Genomic DNA, 12,312 nt, shown 5'->3' on the forward strand with positions numbered 1-12,312 from the left:
AAGATGCCCATTTTGGCTTAAAAAGAGGGAGAAAACTGTGGGCAAAAGTTATTGTTCTTTGAAGAATTTATAGTTTTAGCTCACAGTTTTATGTAAAGTTTAGAAAAAAAGTATTCTGTACTTGAGTCAAAGCTACTGAATAGAAATAGGTATCCAGTTTATAAAGTGTTAAATTATTATTCTTTATAAATTTTGAGATTTGTCCCAATCCATGCCTTGTATTGCTGGAGTAAAATGGATATGTTATTTAAATTCCAATGTTTTATTCTCTTCAAATCAAAAATATCTTTAGTTTATGAACAGATGAAAAAAAATGTAATATGAAATCAGACATCCTTTTAAATTTACATCCACTTTCAAAACACACTGTGTAGGACGGAATTGAACTGGGTTTTGTGTGGAACAGCACCATGCCGTCATCACTGTTCTCTTTGTGCTGTGGGTAAGAGGAAGCAGGGCGTTTTTAACATAGCCACTTTAACTCTGCATCTACGTTACTTGGGAAGCACATTAGTAAATACTTTTTCTCAAAAATTACTGGAAGAGTAGTGAGGTAGAGGAGCAGAATATTGATTTAGACCTTCTCAACCAGAGGCATCTGTTCCACATTCTTTCTTGGGAATTGCTTTCAGTAATATCTCCTGTCTTTCCCAGTGTCTTTTTTTCTTAAAAAAACTGTGGGCAACTTTTAGCCCGTTTCCATTTTTCTTGATTTTTTTGGCAACAATTTCATTTTTCATTACATGTTTCCCTTTTTCATGGGTCACACGGCACCTTTCCAGACATGAAAATGAAATAGTCTTATAGTGGTTCTGTGAGGCTGGTTGGAATTCAAGTCCCTTAGTAGTTGTTCTTTTCCATGGCGCTCTTCCTTAAAAAGCCTAATACTTTCAGATTGCGGAAAAGGTAAGTCAGTTACAGCTGAGGTTGGAATTTTTATGGGATACCTAAAGAAATATTACAAATCGCTTCCTGTTTAAATTGGATCAGTTCCAACATGAAACTCATGTACTTGGGGAAATATGTCTCACAAGATTTTCACCTAAGCCTCTACAAAGAAAGGAGGAGGGAAGGCAGCCTAGCCCAGATTATGGAACTGAATGTACTCTTTACTTGACTTGAGGAGGAAAAAGGAAACTTGTTTTCCATTACTTCTGTTTATTTGGTATGGAGGCCCTTTCATTTTGTAAGTCTGTCTTCTCTGTCATGTAGGAATAGTACTTTCTGGCAATAAGACACCCAAGTATCATCTTGCACTAAGAGCTGAAGTATCAGTGGGAGAAAGTAAGAAGTACAAAAATTAAAGTTAAGCTTAAAATAAACTGTAGAAAGAGTTGATTAGAACTGTTGCTGATTTCAGTTTTCAGGAGTTTTAATAATTCTGGTAATACATACTGTGTCTTAGTTTCGAGTAGTACTTAGTTCTTACATGGCAGTATTTTGATGACATTTTTCATCAGACTTTTTCTGCTTTTGCAAAGATGATTCTAGATATTAAATAAATAAAAGCAGATGCCACTCCACTTATTTCAGTGGAGACAGGCCATATTTCTGTCTGGTGTGAACTTGGATCACTGTAGGTCAAGTAGAAAGAGAGTGCTGAGCAAGCATATTGACTAATATGACATTTTTGAGTGTTTTAGGTCAGTGATAGCTTATCCAAATAAAAATTAGCTCTACATAGGTTTGGAGTTGGAATCTTTTCTGGAAATGCTCTTCTATTCAGTAAAGCAGACAGGTGGAGGAAAAAAAGTTTACAGGTTAACATTTACAATGTACTGATTTCTGCTGCTATTATTCTAAGTAACCTTTGCTCTCTTTCAGCAAAAAGGTGTTCAGCAGGGAAAAAAAAATATAGTTATGTTACAGGAGTGTCCGTATGAGCTGAGAATTCTAGTTGCTTCAGCTACATTTAATATAGGCTTAGGTGCTTTTTTATTTTGCATCTTCTTCTCCGTATACACTATGTATTGTCTACTAGAATGACAAATTGTCTGTCTTCCCTTCCCCTCTCTGCACAACTAATATAAAGCTCTTTGGCATTTGTGTCCCAATGTCAAGTGTGCCCTATCGTCAAGGAGGTGTGGGAATTTATCTCATCTATGTACAAAGTCTCTTTCTTTCTTACTAAGTTTGGAGCCTTGGCTCAGGATACTTTTATGAATTCAGTCCAAGTAGTTAAACAGAGTCTGTAATTAGATTTGTTACCAAATGAGCTGCTGTAAATCTCTGCCTAGATCATCTTAAGATGTTGACCTCTCCTTCTTCCACACGTGCACATTAGATAAAATTGTGGAATAGTTTGTGTTGGAAGGGACCTTCAAAGCTCATCTAGTCCAACGCCCTGCAATGAGCAGGGACATCTGCAACTAGATCAGGTTGCTCAGAGCCCCGTCCAGCCTGGCCTGGAATGTCTCCAGGGATGGGGCATCTACCACCCCTCTGGGCAACCTGGGCCAGTGTTTCACCACCCTCAGCGTAAAAAATTTATTCCTCACGCATAACCCGAATCTCCCCTCCGTTAGTTTAAAACCATTACCCCTTCTCCTATCGCAACAGACCCTGCTAAGAAGTCTGTCCCCATCTTTCTTATAGGCCCCTTTTAGGTACTGAAAGGCCACAATAAGGTCTCTCCCGAGCCTTCTCTTCTCCAGGCCAAACAACCCCACCTCTCTCAGCCTGTCCTCACAGCAGAGCTGTTCCAGCCCTCTGATCATTTTTGTGGCCTCCTCTGGCTCCTCTCCAACAGGTCCATGTCTTTCCTGTTTTGAGGGCTCCAGAGCTGGACACAGGACTCCAGGTGGGGTCTCACCAGAGCAGAGCAGAGGGGCAGAATCACCTCCCTCGACCTGCTGGCCATGCTGCTTTTGATACAGCCCAAGATACAATTGGCTTTCTGGGCTGCAAGCGCATGTTGCCGGCTCACGTCCAATCTTTCATCCACCAGTACCCCCAAGTCCTTCTCCGCAGGGCTGCTCTCAATTCCTTCATCCCCCAGCCTGTATTGATACCGGGGGTTGTTCGAACCCAGGTGCAGGACCTCGCACTTGGCCTTGTTGAACCTCATGAGGTTCATATGGGCCCATGTCTTGAGCTTGTCCAGGTCCCTCTGGGTGGCATCCTGTCCCTCAGGAGTGTCAACTGCACCACTCAGCTTGGTGTCATCCACAAACCTTGTGAAGGTGCACTGGACCCCACTGTCTATGTCATTGACAAAGACAGTATATTACTGGTCCCAACACAGACCCCTGAGGGACACCACTTGTCACTGATGTCCATCCAGACATTGAACCATTGACCACTACCTTCTGGTAGTGACATGCAGTGCTACCTAAGTATAGGATGCTGCTAAGCTACTGCTCTAGCTGCTCGCCGTAAAATGTTTCTGGTGACATGCTCCCGTGATAGTGCTTGCCTACTCATTCCCATACATTCACATCTGAATTATGACTTGAAGGCTAAGAGGTAAGTTTATGTCAAGTAGGGATAAAAGTGAATGGTTTTAATTAATGAAGTGGAAATAATCAAAGGAATTATTTCCTAACTCACAGAATATGATAGTGTGATTTTTTTTCTGGGATGTGGGTATCCAATGCTGCTTATTACACTCAGAGCTTAAATCGCCAACTCTGGTAGTTGTGGCACTCACTGTTTAGGGGAGTGGTCTGTAGGCTGAAAGAATATTGCTTGATTCTCAGGTATACACATGACTTATGAATATGCCTATTGGAAAACTAAACAAACTTTACATAGTGCAAGTGACAAATGGGAAATTTTTATTCTTAGCAGATTGTTAATAAAAACTTTTTCTAAAAGATTTATAATTAAAATGGTCCTTCTGTTGGATCCTTCAGGCTAAGTGCTAACACATTTTTTTTTAACAGAAATAACTCTTGAGAATAGAGCTCACCAGAAAAGTGTATGTGATAGGCAAAGAAGACTCATTTATACAGTTATTTTTCATGTTTATTGTCTTAACATATTGAAACTAGAAGAAATTACTGAAATACCTCTAAAATGTCCAAACAGCAATGCTTTGGTTATGAGTCATGTTCATTGGTCTATCAGTATTTTAATATGTTACAGATTAGTGGTTTTTTAAAAAAGCAGCAGTTATTACTTTATTTTTTGCGCCATCTCCCCGAAGAATATCAGGAAATACAGTGATTCATGGGTTCCTTTTTAATATGCCAGGTGGTCTTTAAATTTAAAAGACAGAGAAACACTTATGTAATGTGTTCCCTTGTGCCAGACAGGATCAGTGTCTACCAAAACCATTCCTCGCAGATGTTTTTCTAACCAAATGTTCAGTGGTATGCTAGTAACATGTACTCACTTGCCTTTTCAGCTTCAGTAGTTATAAGCAAGATTTGAGATGTGATTGGCAGTGGTCTCCTGGCTGAAAAAGTTTGGGAGCCACTGCCTTCACATAATATAATCATAAATTTCCGATGGCAGGTCTCTCATATCTATGTCGTCTATGTCCATGCTCACTCAAACCTGTTGTAAGATATTTTTTTCTTCTTCTAGCATATAACTTAAATCTTTGTTCCTAGCTTCTTCAGTTCAATACGTACCCCTCCAGAGTAAACATGCAGAATACATTTCCTTAGAATTAGTAACAACTTTTTACATATTTGGGAACTATGTATGTGTCTTCCCTTAGTCTTTAGACTGAGCAAAACCAACTATCCTTATAAATTTTATCTTCCAAATCTCTGGTATTGGAATTGTATCTTCCTACTCTCTTGTCCTTTGCAATCCAATTCATCTTTCTCTTGTCTTGTAGTACCCAAACAAGATAGATATCTTCCATGTGCCTTAGATATTTTGCTCCTTGTTTTCCATCCCATTATTAAGTTTCTGTGATTTATAGCACAGATACTGTCTGCAGTTTGTGATCTGTGGTTTTATTTGGTTTCTGCAGAACTGCAATGCACCCTGTTAATTACGATCTTGTATTTCTGCAGTCACTTATTCCCACTAGCTGTATTACTTTGCACTTCCCTTTAATTAAATATTTCTTATTTACTTCCAAGTGGTTTTCCAATTTGTCCAAATAATTTTGAATTGTAGTCCTGTTCTCTACCATGCTACACTTTTTTCAGTATTCGTATAAGTTACAGATTTTGTGAAAGTTTTCTTTGTTGTAACATCCGAGTTACTTAAGTGTTAAGCGGTGTTAGATACAGGACTGATCCCTATGGACAAGTTACTCCCAGTTTGGTAAAGAACCACTGAGGTTCTTCTAGAACCGTCTTTGACCTCGCTGAAGTCTCAAAGATGGAAGGTGGCAGTTTGAGGTTGTTTCAGCATCCTGACATGAATTTTACCATGTCTGGCTTTACTTTGGGCACTAGCACTTTCAGACTGAATTTCTAAAAGTTGTTTCTGAGATTACTGTCAGTTTTCATTGAACCTTTTCGCCTGGAGCATGTCTTGGAAAAAAAAAAATCTCAGTGTGTCCCAAACATTCTTCTTTCGGGAAATACCAGCAGGACACGTAGTATCTTTTATTACACCAGTTGCCATTTGTAAGAGAGTGGGAAGGTATAGAAGCTCTTCTTAGAAGGTTTTTGGTGATACCTAACACAGTAATCTTCACGATGCAGTGGTTTTTGCCCCAGGAAAGCAGTCTGGGGCAAGGTGTGTGTGTGTGTGTGTGCACAGTTTTGTGTTTTATTTACTTTTAGAATAGCCTGTCTTTCATTGCTTTTTAATTTCTTCTTATTCTACAGTTCTCCTCAAAACCAACGCAAGAAATTATGCCTTTATGTAATTAGATGAGAAGAAGCCTCTCCAATAAATTAAGTTACATCTATTCTGTCATTCCCCAAAATAGGCACAGGGTTCAGTACACCGATACTCATTCCTAGAAATAGAACTGCCTTTTATAGGAGTCTCTTTTCCAGAGTTCGCGTGGTCACACTAGGGAATTTTTATTTCTCTTTATATCTGCAGGACTCCTGTCTCCATAGTCTCATCCAGCCCAAATGTTTCCATTTACTTTTTTTAGCTTAACATTGTAAAATATAATAGTAGGTTTCAGTCTGGACACGTGCTGTTTAAAGAAGCAGAAGTAGTACCAGTCCCCCTAGGTGGTAGGTCATGTAAGTGGTGAGATGCAGGAGGCAAAAGCATATTGCATAAGATCTACCAGGATTTTCTTTAAGCAGGAAATTATGTTCTGTTTAATGTTACTTGGGACCTAACTGTGTCTTTCAAATACATCTGAATAGATTCGATTGTTACCTTAGAAAAAGATGAATGCGTGTAACCATTAAGACTAATGTTCTCTATGCAGTGGACAGAATTCAGGAAAAAAAGATAGCAAGATTTCAACACAGCAGTGCCATCTCAATGGCTGTGTATGGGACCTGTCAGGCATAATATTTAGATATATTTAATTTTGTCTAAGTGTTTTGTATATATTTTGAGAGAATGTAAAAGGTGCAATTTATGAAGGTCTGGTTTGTCAGGAGACTTTTACAAAGAATTATTATGGATAATTCTGATTCTGTCTGTTTAATCTGCTCTCTCATGTTCTCGCTACTGTATTTAGTACAGTAAATCTTTTAAGTTTTGCATGGTGCAGATTTGGAGAGATTTATCTCACCTACTCCCAAGTTTTAATTTTTTCTACTGCAGGCTGAGTGAGATTTTGCATCCTAGCTCTTGATCGATAAGTGCACTAAAGAATAGGATTATAGATCTTTTGTCATGTTGTATACAGTGCAGTTCAGATTTCTAAGGACACTGTTCAAGCTCAGAACAAGGCCTTAGCTCCATCTTTTTCTTTTTTTTTTTTTTTTTTTTCTTCCCTTCCCTGAGCCTGATGCTTACTGAGAGTCTCTTAATGGGTCTCCCTTTGAGCCCCAACAAGACAGGTTCAGGAGATTCCTCATGCTCAGCAGTTTACTACAGTTTGTTTCAGCACCATGGAGGAACTTAATGCATTTTTTCATGGTCTTCGACTTTCAACATGGAAACAAAAAGCAGATTTGGTCCTTCATCATTCCTTTGTGGTCCCTTCGCCTGCTGCTGGCTCAAAAGCTTCTGCTTCCTTCTCTCTGCCAGTTTCCTGGGATCAAGCAAGAGATGATACATGAGGAGGGCATTCAGACTTGAATCAAATATTACCTCAAGACCAGAAGAATGACTATCTTTGCATCCGGTATGTGGACTTCAAGGAGGTTGCATCTTCTATGAGCAGATGAGTATAATGTGCTCTTTTTAATTGAAGCAACGTCACCTTTGGCTTTCATCATAGCAATATCTCAAGATTCTTTGAAGAGACACTTAGACATTAGGGAAGGATATTTCCCCCTCCTCTCCCCAACTAGTTATCAAGATTTCCTCCGCTTATAATGAAGAATGAGATTGATCCATTTGTAGGGTGTTTGTAGGAGTGAGTGAATGGAAGAAGTTGAGGGAGTTCAACAAATGGATTTCATGTTTACTTTTGAAGAGGTCTGTGAATGCTGTAGTTTAGGTGTTTCAATGGCCTTGGTCTGTGTGTACATCCTTGCTTTATTTTTGTTCACATTTTTCTTTCTGAAAATGCCAGCAATTTTAGAGAAGCTTAGCGTTGAATAGGATGCTGTGATCAAAAAAGGCCAATAGTAGCAGCAGAAGCACGGCCTAACTGCCAGTTCTAGTAAAGCCTCATTGATTCTTTTACTCGTCCTTGGCTCTTATTTGGGAAATGTATATCCAGTCAACTTTGTCACCTGTTGCAGTTTATCTGAGTTGTACATGGAGAGCTTTGCAAAGACAGAAGGATTTTGAAACTGGCTACAACCAGGTTCATTAGGCTACACTCAAACCAATGTTTAGATAGTGATCTTATTCTAAGCCTTGCTCGCATTCAGAAGCAGTTCGTCTGCTTTTGTGCTGCTGATGCTCAAGATGATAAACATGACAGGTTCTGCATGGAATCAGCCTGCTTTGGCATGGCCGATGGTGAGGTAGACGGTCAGACCCTGCCCGATTCCTGCAGAGCTCTTCTGAAATCCGCATGCTGTGCTTCTCCTTCTCCTACCCGTCCACCGCGGGGACTGAGCTTCAACACTGTGCGTTGTACGTCCCCTGATGTGGAGCACCGGGAAGCTCTTCGCTTACAGCTTTGCAGAGATGAAGGGATCCAACTCAGCTGGATCCTGAATTTAGCCACTTAGAGTATTTGTTTTGTACCCCTTTGTCTGTTTTTCCCCTTCTCTCTTCCTTAGGAGCTCCTAATTGCAGATAAGGGCTATTTTGCTCTAAAATTTTGCCAATTTGGTGAAGTGTTTTTAGGTTGAATACTGTTGGTATTTTCTTGTTATTTTGCTGTGTGGATTTTATTTGTTTGTAGAAGAAGAAAATATTCTGATCAGGAAAGAAACTAATTCTTGTGTCCATGTTCTTAGTAATTTGGAGGCCAAAGAAGACTCTTAAAATCATTCAGAGATGAGGAAACAAGGAATCAAGTAACTCACTGAATCTTGCAAGTATTCATTTGATATTTGTTGGTCAGGTAGTGTGATAGTCAAATTGTTGAGATAAACTGACACCAGTTTCCACTGTTCCCACATCTACATCAGTTTTGGCACGGTGTCAGGAAGTTTATTGCAATGAAATAGTTTTGTGCAATGTAGTTTTTGCTTTAGCTTTATAGAAGTATGATATTTGTCCGTGATCACAGTGAGAAAACAAGAGGAAAGAGATCAAAGAATTCAACCAAATTATACTTTAAGGAAAATGTTATGACTCTAAAGAGAGCATCTGAAGTTCAGTCTCTTACAGAGGCTACATATATTTTTACAAGGCGATTGAATTATAAATTATGTGTCTTGCACCTGTCCAGATTAGTTTTTTACGCAGTGTTTGGAACAAGAGAGTTGTTTGGCTACTCTTGTTTTCAAAGCTATAGAGTAAGTTTTGGTTAAAGCACTGGGGAGAGAAAGCCTTAAACAAAGGGGCTTTGGCTCTGAAATTTAATTTCCAAACCCCTAGTAATTTTTCCTCCTACAAGCTTTGGTACATTCTTCACTAATTTGTTGGTTTGTGCATGTAGATGGACTGAGTAAGGCTGATGCATTCCGTTATTTTAAAAAAAAAATGCTGCCCGTGTAGTTTGAGAGAGTACTTTAAATAAAACTCTTTGCTGAGCACTGATGCTTGTAACAAGCTGCCCAGAGTCTCTCATAGGGATGACATATAAAGTAGCAGAGCTTGACAATATTGAGAAGAAGATTAAACATCAGTAAAGGAAGAAAAAGGCAATACTGGGACAATCAGTTAATCTCAAAAGATGAAATTAAAAGAAACTATTTGCTTCTAAGCCCTAAAACATGAACGACTACCATCATAATTTACAGAATCTAGTTAATATGCTAACTAGGGATTATGAGGGCAGCAGTGGCTAATATTAAAGTATTCTTATAAATAACATCAAGATTTTAAGAGGAAGCCAATGTAACGCCTTTAGCTTTTTTTTTTCCCCTTGAAGTTATATCAGTAATTTAGGTGAATTAGTTTTCATATTCTGACAGCTTCCAACATGACCGCAGGAACAGCCCTGTTTGTAGGGCACTCTGAGAGATGGAAAACTATTTGGCAGAGGATGACGAGGGAGTGCTGCAGTCCCAGATCACTGTTTTGGCACAGCAGGTCTAAATGAACTTCATTTCGTGCTCCTCATAAATCCTGCTCTCCAGCCAATTCTTTGCTATCTGTTGATTTATCTTTCTGTTTTCTCACTTCCTTGATTACTTGTGTGCAATGACTTCATTGTCCTTGTCCAAAATCATAGCAAAAGGATGAGGACCTTGATTTGATTTATTTTTTTTTTATTCATGCAAGAATCTAATAATGATTTTGTTGGTTGTTGTTGTTAACCAGATAAGCATTTGATCAAATCTTGAAAGTAGACACAGGCTGTCTAGCTGATAATGTGTTTCTTCTGCATTAATTGTGCTAATTTGTTATTACTTCAAGCTTTCTGTTCAATCAGGATAGAAGAGGCTGAGGGGTTTTAGAAAACAACTTTAGATTGAGGCTTTAATGTCTCAGAATAGATCATACTGCATACAAAATGCTTTACTTCTGATAGTGAAAACCTGGTTGTTTAAATAATTCAAGAGTGTAACGAACTTTTAAAACATACTAACACATGTTTACTATAATAAAAGTTATTTAGCAGAATAATGTTTGAAACAATTAAAATATTTTACTAACCTTTTTCTCTGTCTTGAACTTGTTTTACTTAGGTATTGTATATGTTTTTAAAATTTTTTTCAGTAATTTTAGTTTTAATAATTGTGTAATGGTAATTGGTATCACTTTTAGGTGACTGAGTTCTTAGGGTTTTACTACGGAAAGCTTTATAGATGCTGTATGTAGCCACAACTAGACCAGATATCCTGAAAGCTGAATATCTAGAGATTGAAGCTTTGTTTCAGTATACGCAAAAACTTTGGACTATAAAGCCATTATACAGAAGGGGCTGCATGACATACAAAGCTTGCTAGATATTGACACTGAAAATATTTTGAGGTAAAGGGAAATCTCCAAGTGTTGTATAATGTACAGTATATGATGTGGTATTTTTATGATGTTCTTTAAACATTAACTGTTTATTAATTTTATGTTTTGCATATGAACACGGATGTTTGCAATGAAGTGTCTTCTAAACTGGTCCTTGCTTAGGGATTAGTTTCCAGAGATTCATGCATCTGTCTTTTCCGTTTATAAAACTTGCATTATTAGTGTACAATGTGGGAAGTCTATTTTTTAGTACAAAACCAGTGTGTTTTTATAATTGTAGTTTTGTTTTATTTTATTGGTAATGCTGCCTTCATATCTGTGCAGTATTGAGATAGGTATTCCTAAGACTGCCTAAGAAATCCAGGCCTTGCAAAAACATCTTTTAGTGCTGCACTAGTTGTAGCAGGTACACAAAGCTCCACAGCATCACTGTTTATTGATGTTGCTATCAGCATCCTAATGTGGGACTGGAACTCTGTGTAACTAGGTCTTTAAAGCAGAAAAGTCTTCTGTTCTTCAGTGCAAAGTTCTTCAACCTCGGTGGGGAATCATCTTCAAATAAAAGTGTAGCCATCCCTTGAGAACATAGCACACGTAAAGGCCTGGTTTTCTCAAATACTTTAAGACTGCATAAACCGGCACCACTACCAAAAGCGATAGTCCCATCTTGTCCTTTTGTCGAAACATCTCTTGTGGTAGTTCGTGAGCTTGTGTGATTACAGTGAACCAGATGAGGAAGATTTACTTTTGTATTTTTTTTTTCCTTTGAGCTAATTTTAACCAAGAGCAGGACTTCACTCTGTGTGAAGGAGTTGTTGGGGAGAGCAGCTCCAGCATGGACCAGTTTCAGCCACTACAGAGCAGCATTCTCAGCAGGATATGCTTTTGTTGTACTTTATAGCAAATAATTTCTGTGTTTTTGTGCAGGAAAATAAATTTGCACACACATGTAATGTATCCCTTAAGTATCAAATTAATTAAGATAGTATTTCACATGCAGTTTGTTAAAAACAAGTTTGCAATAGATAAGTTCACCTTAACATAATACTGAATTTGACACATACTCAAATAAACCAAGGAACTCTGGCCTTTTCTTTCGCTTTTAACTTTTTTGTGGTACTTTTAACTATCTTTGTTTCCTTGCCTGTACCTTCTTCCTTTTTTCCAAGGAGCATTTTATCAGTAATACAGAAACTCTTCTGATATCAAAGTGTTTTATTCTTCAAAGTGCATTTTACTTAATATTGTCACGGGATAGATTTGCAAGACTCACTTGGAAACATTGAGTCTTCATAATGAAGCCTTAGTGAATGGGATCAAAGCCAATCACTTCACAGCGAAGTTTAGAAACCCTTAAGGTTATTCAAGTTTCTCCTCTCCCATTTCTTTTGCTTTTCATCTGGGATAATAGGTATAATTAATCTGCATATCTAAACAGCAAGTAAATGCTATTAACTATTCTCTTCTGCTTCTTTTCAGTGGAAGTGAGTATGGTGGCAAATACAGGAAGGGCTGAAAGTTTATTAGAGCATAAAGCAAGTTCTGTATTGAAAAGCACTCTGAACATAGTAGAACAAACACCAGCAGCCCTGTCTCTATATAGCTAGGTATAGGCATACTGCGTTTCTATACATCTTAATGCACTTTAAGCCCCAGCCCTCTGTGATACAGACTCTAGGGAACTGGCTCTGTTAAAATCTGGAACACCTCTTTCAGACTTGAAACAGGATTTCAGGTGACAGAGTGTCGTTTGGCTTGTAATGTGTTTATGTACAATTTAAAATA

The 12,312-nt window shown here is 38.2% G+C and overlaps 1 protein-coding gene across 2 annotated transcripts in view; it reads left to right on the forward strand.

The window, feature by feature from the left end:
• The window catches only part of DCUN1D2 (defective in cullin neddylation 1 domain containing 2), a 29,080-nt gene that overhangs the window by 8,828 nt on the left and 7,940 nt on the right, over positions 1 to 12,312 (forward strand). The gene's annotated exons all lie outside the window — the stretch shown is intronic.

Source organism: Caloenas nicobarica, chromosome 1 (assembly GCF_036013445.1).
Source record: "Caloenas nicobarica isolate bCalNic1 chromosome 1, bCalNic1.hap1, whole genome shotgun sequence".
NCBI lineage: Eukaryota > Metazoa > Chordata > Aves > Columbiformes > Columbidae > Caloenas > Caloenas nicobarica.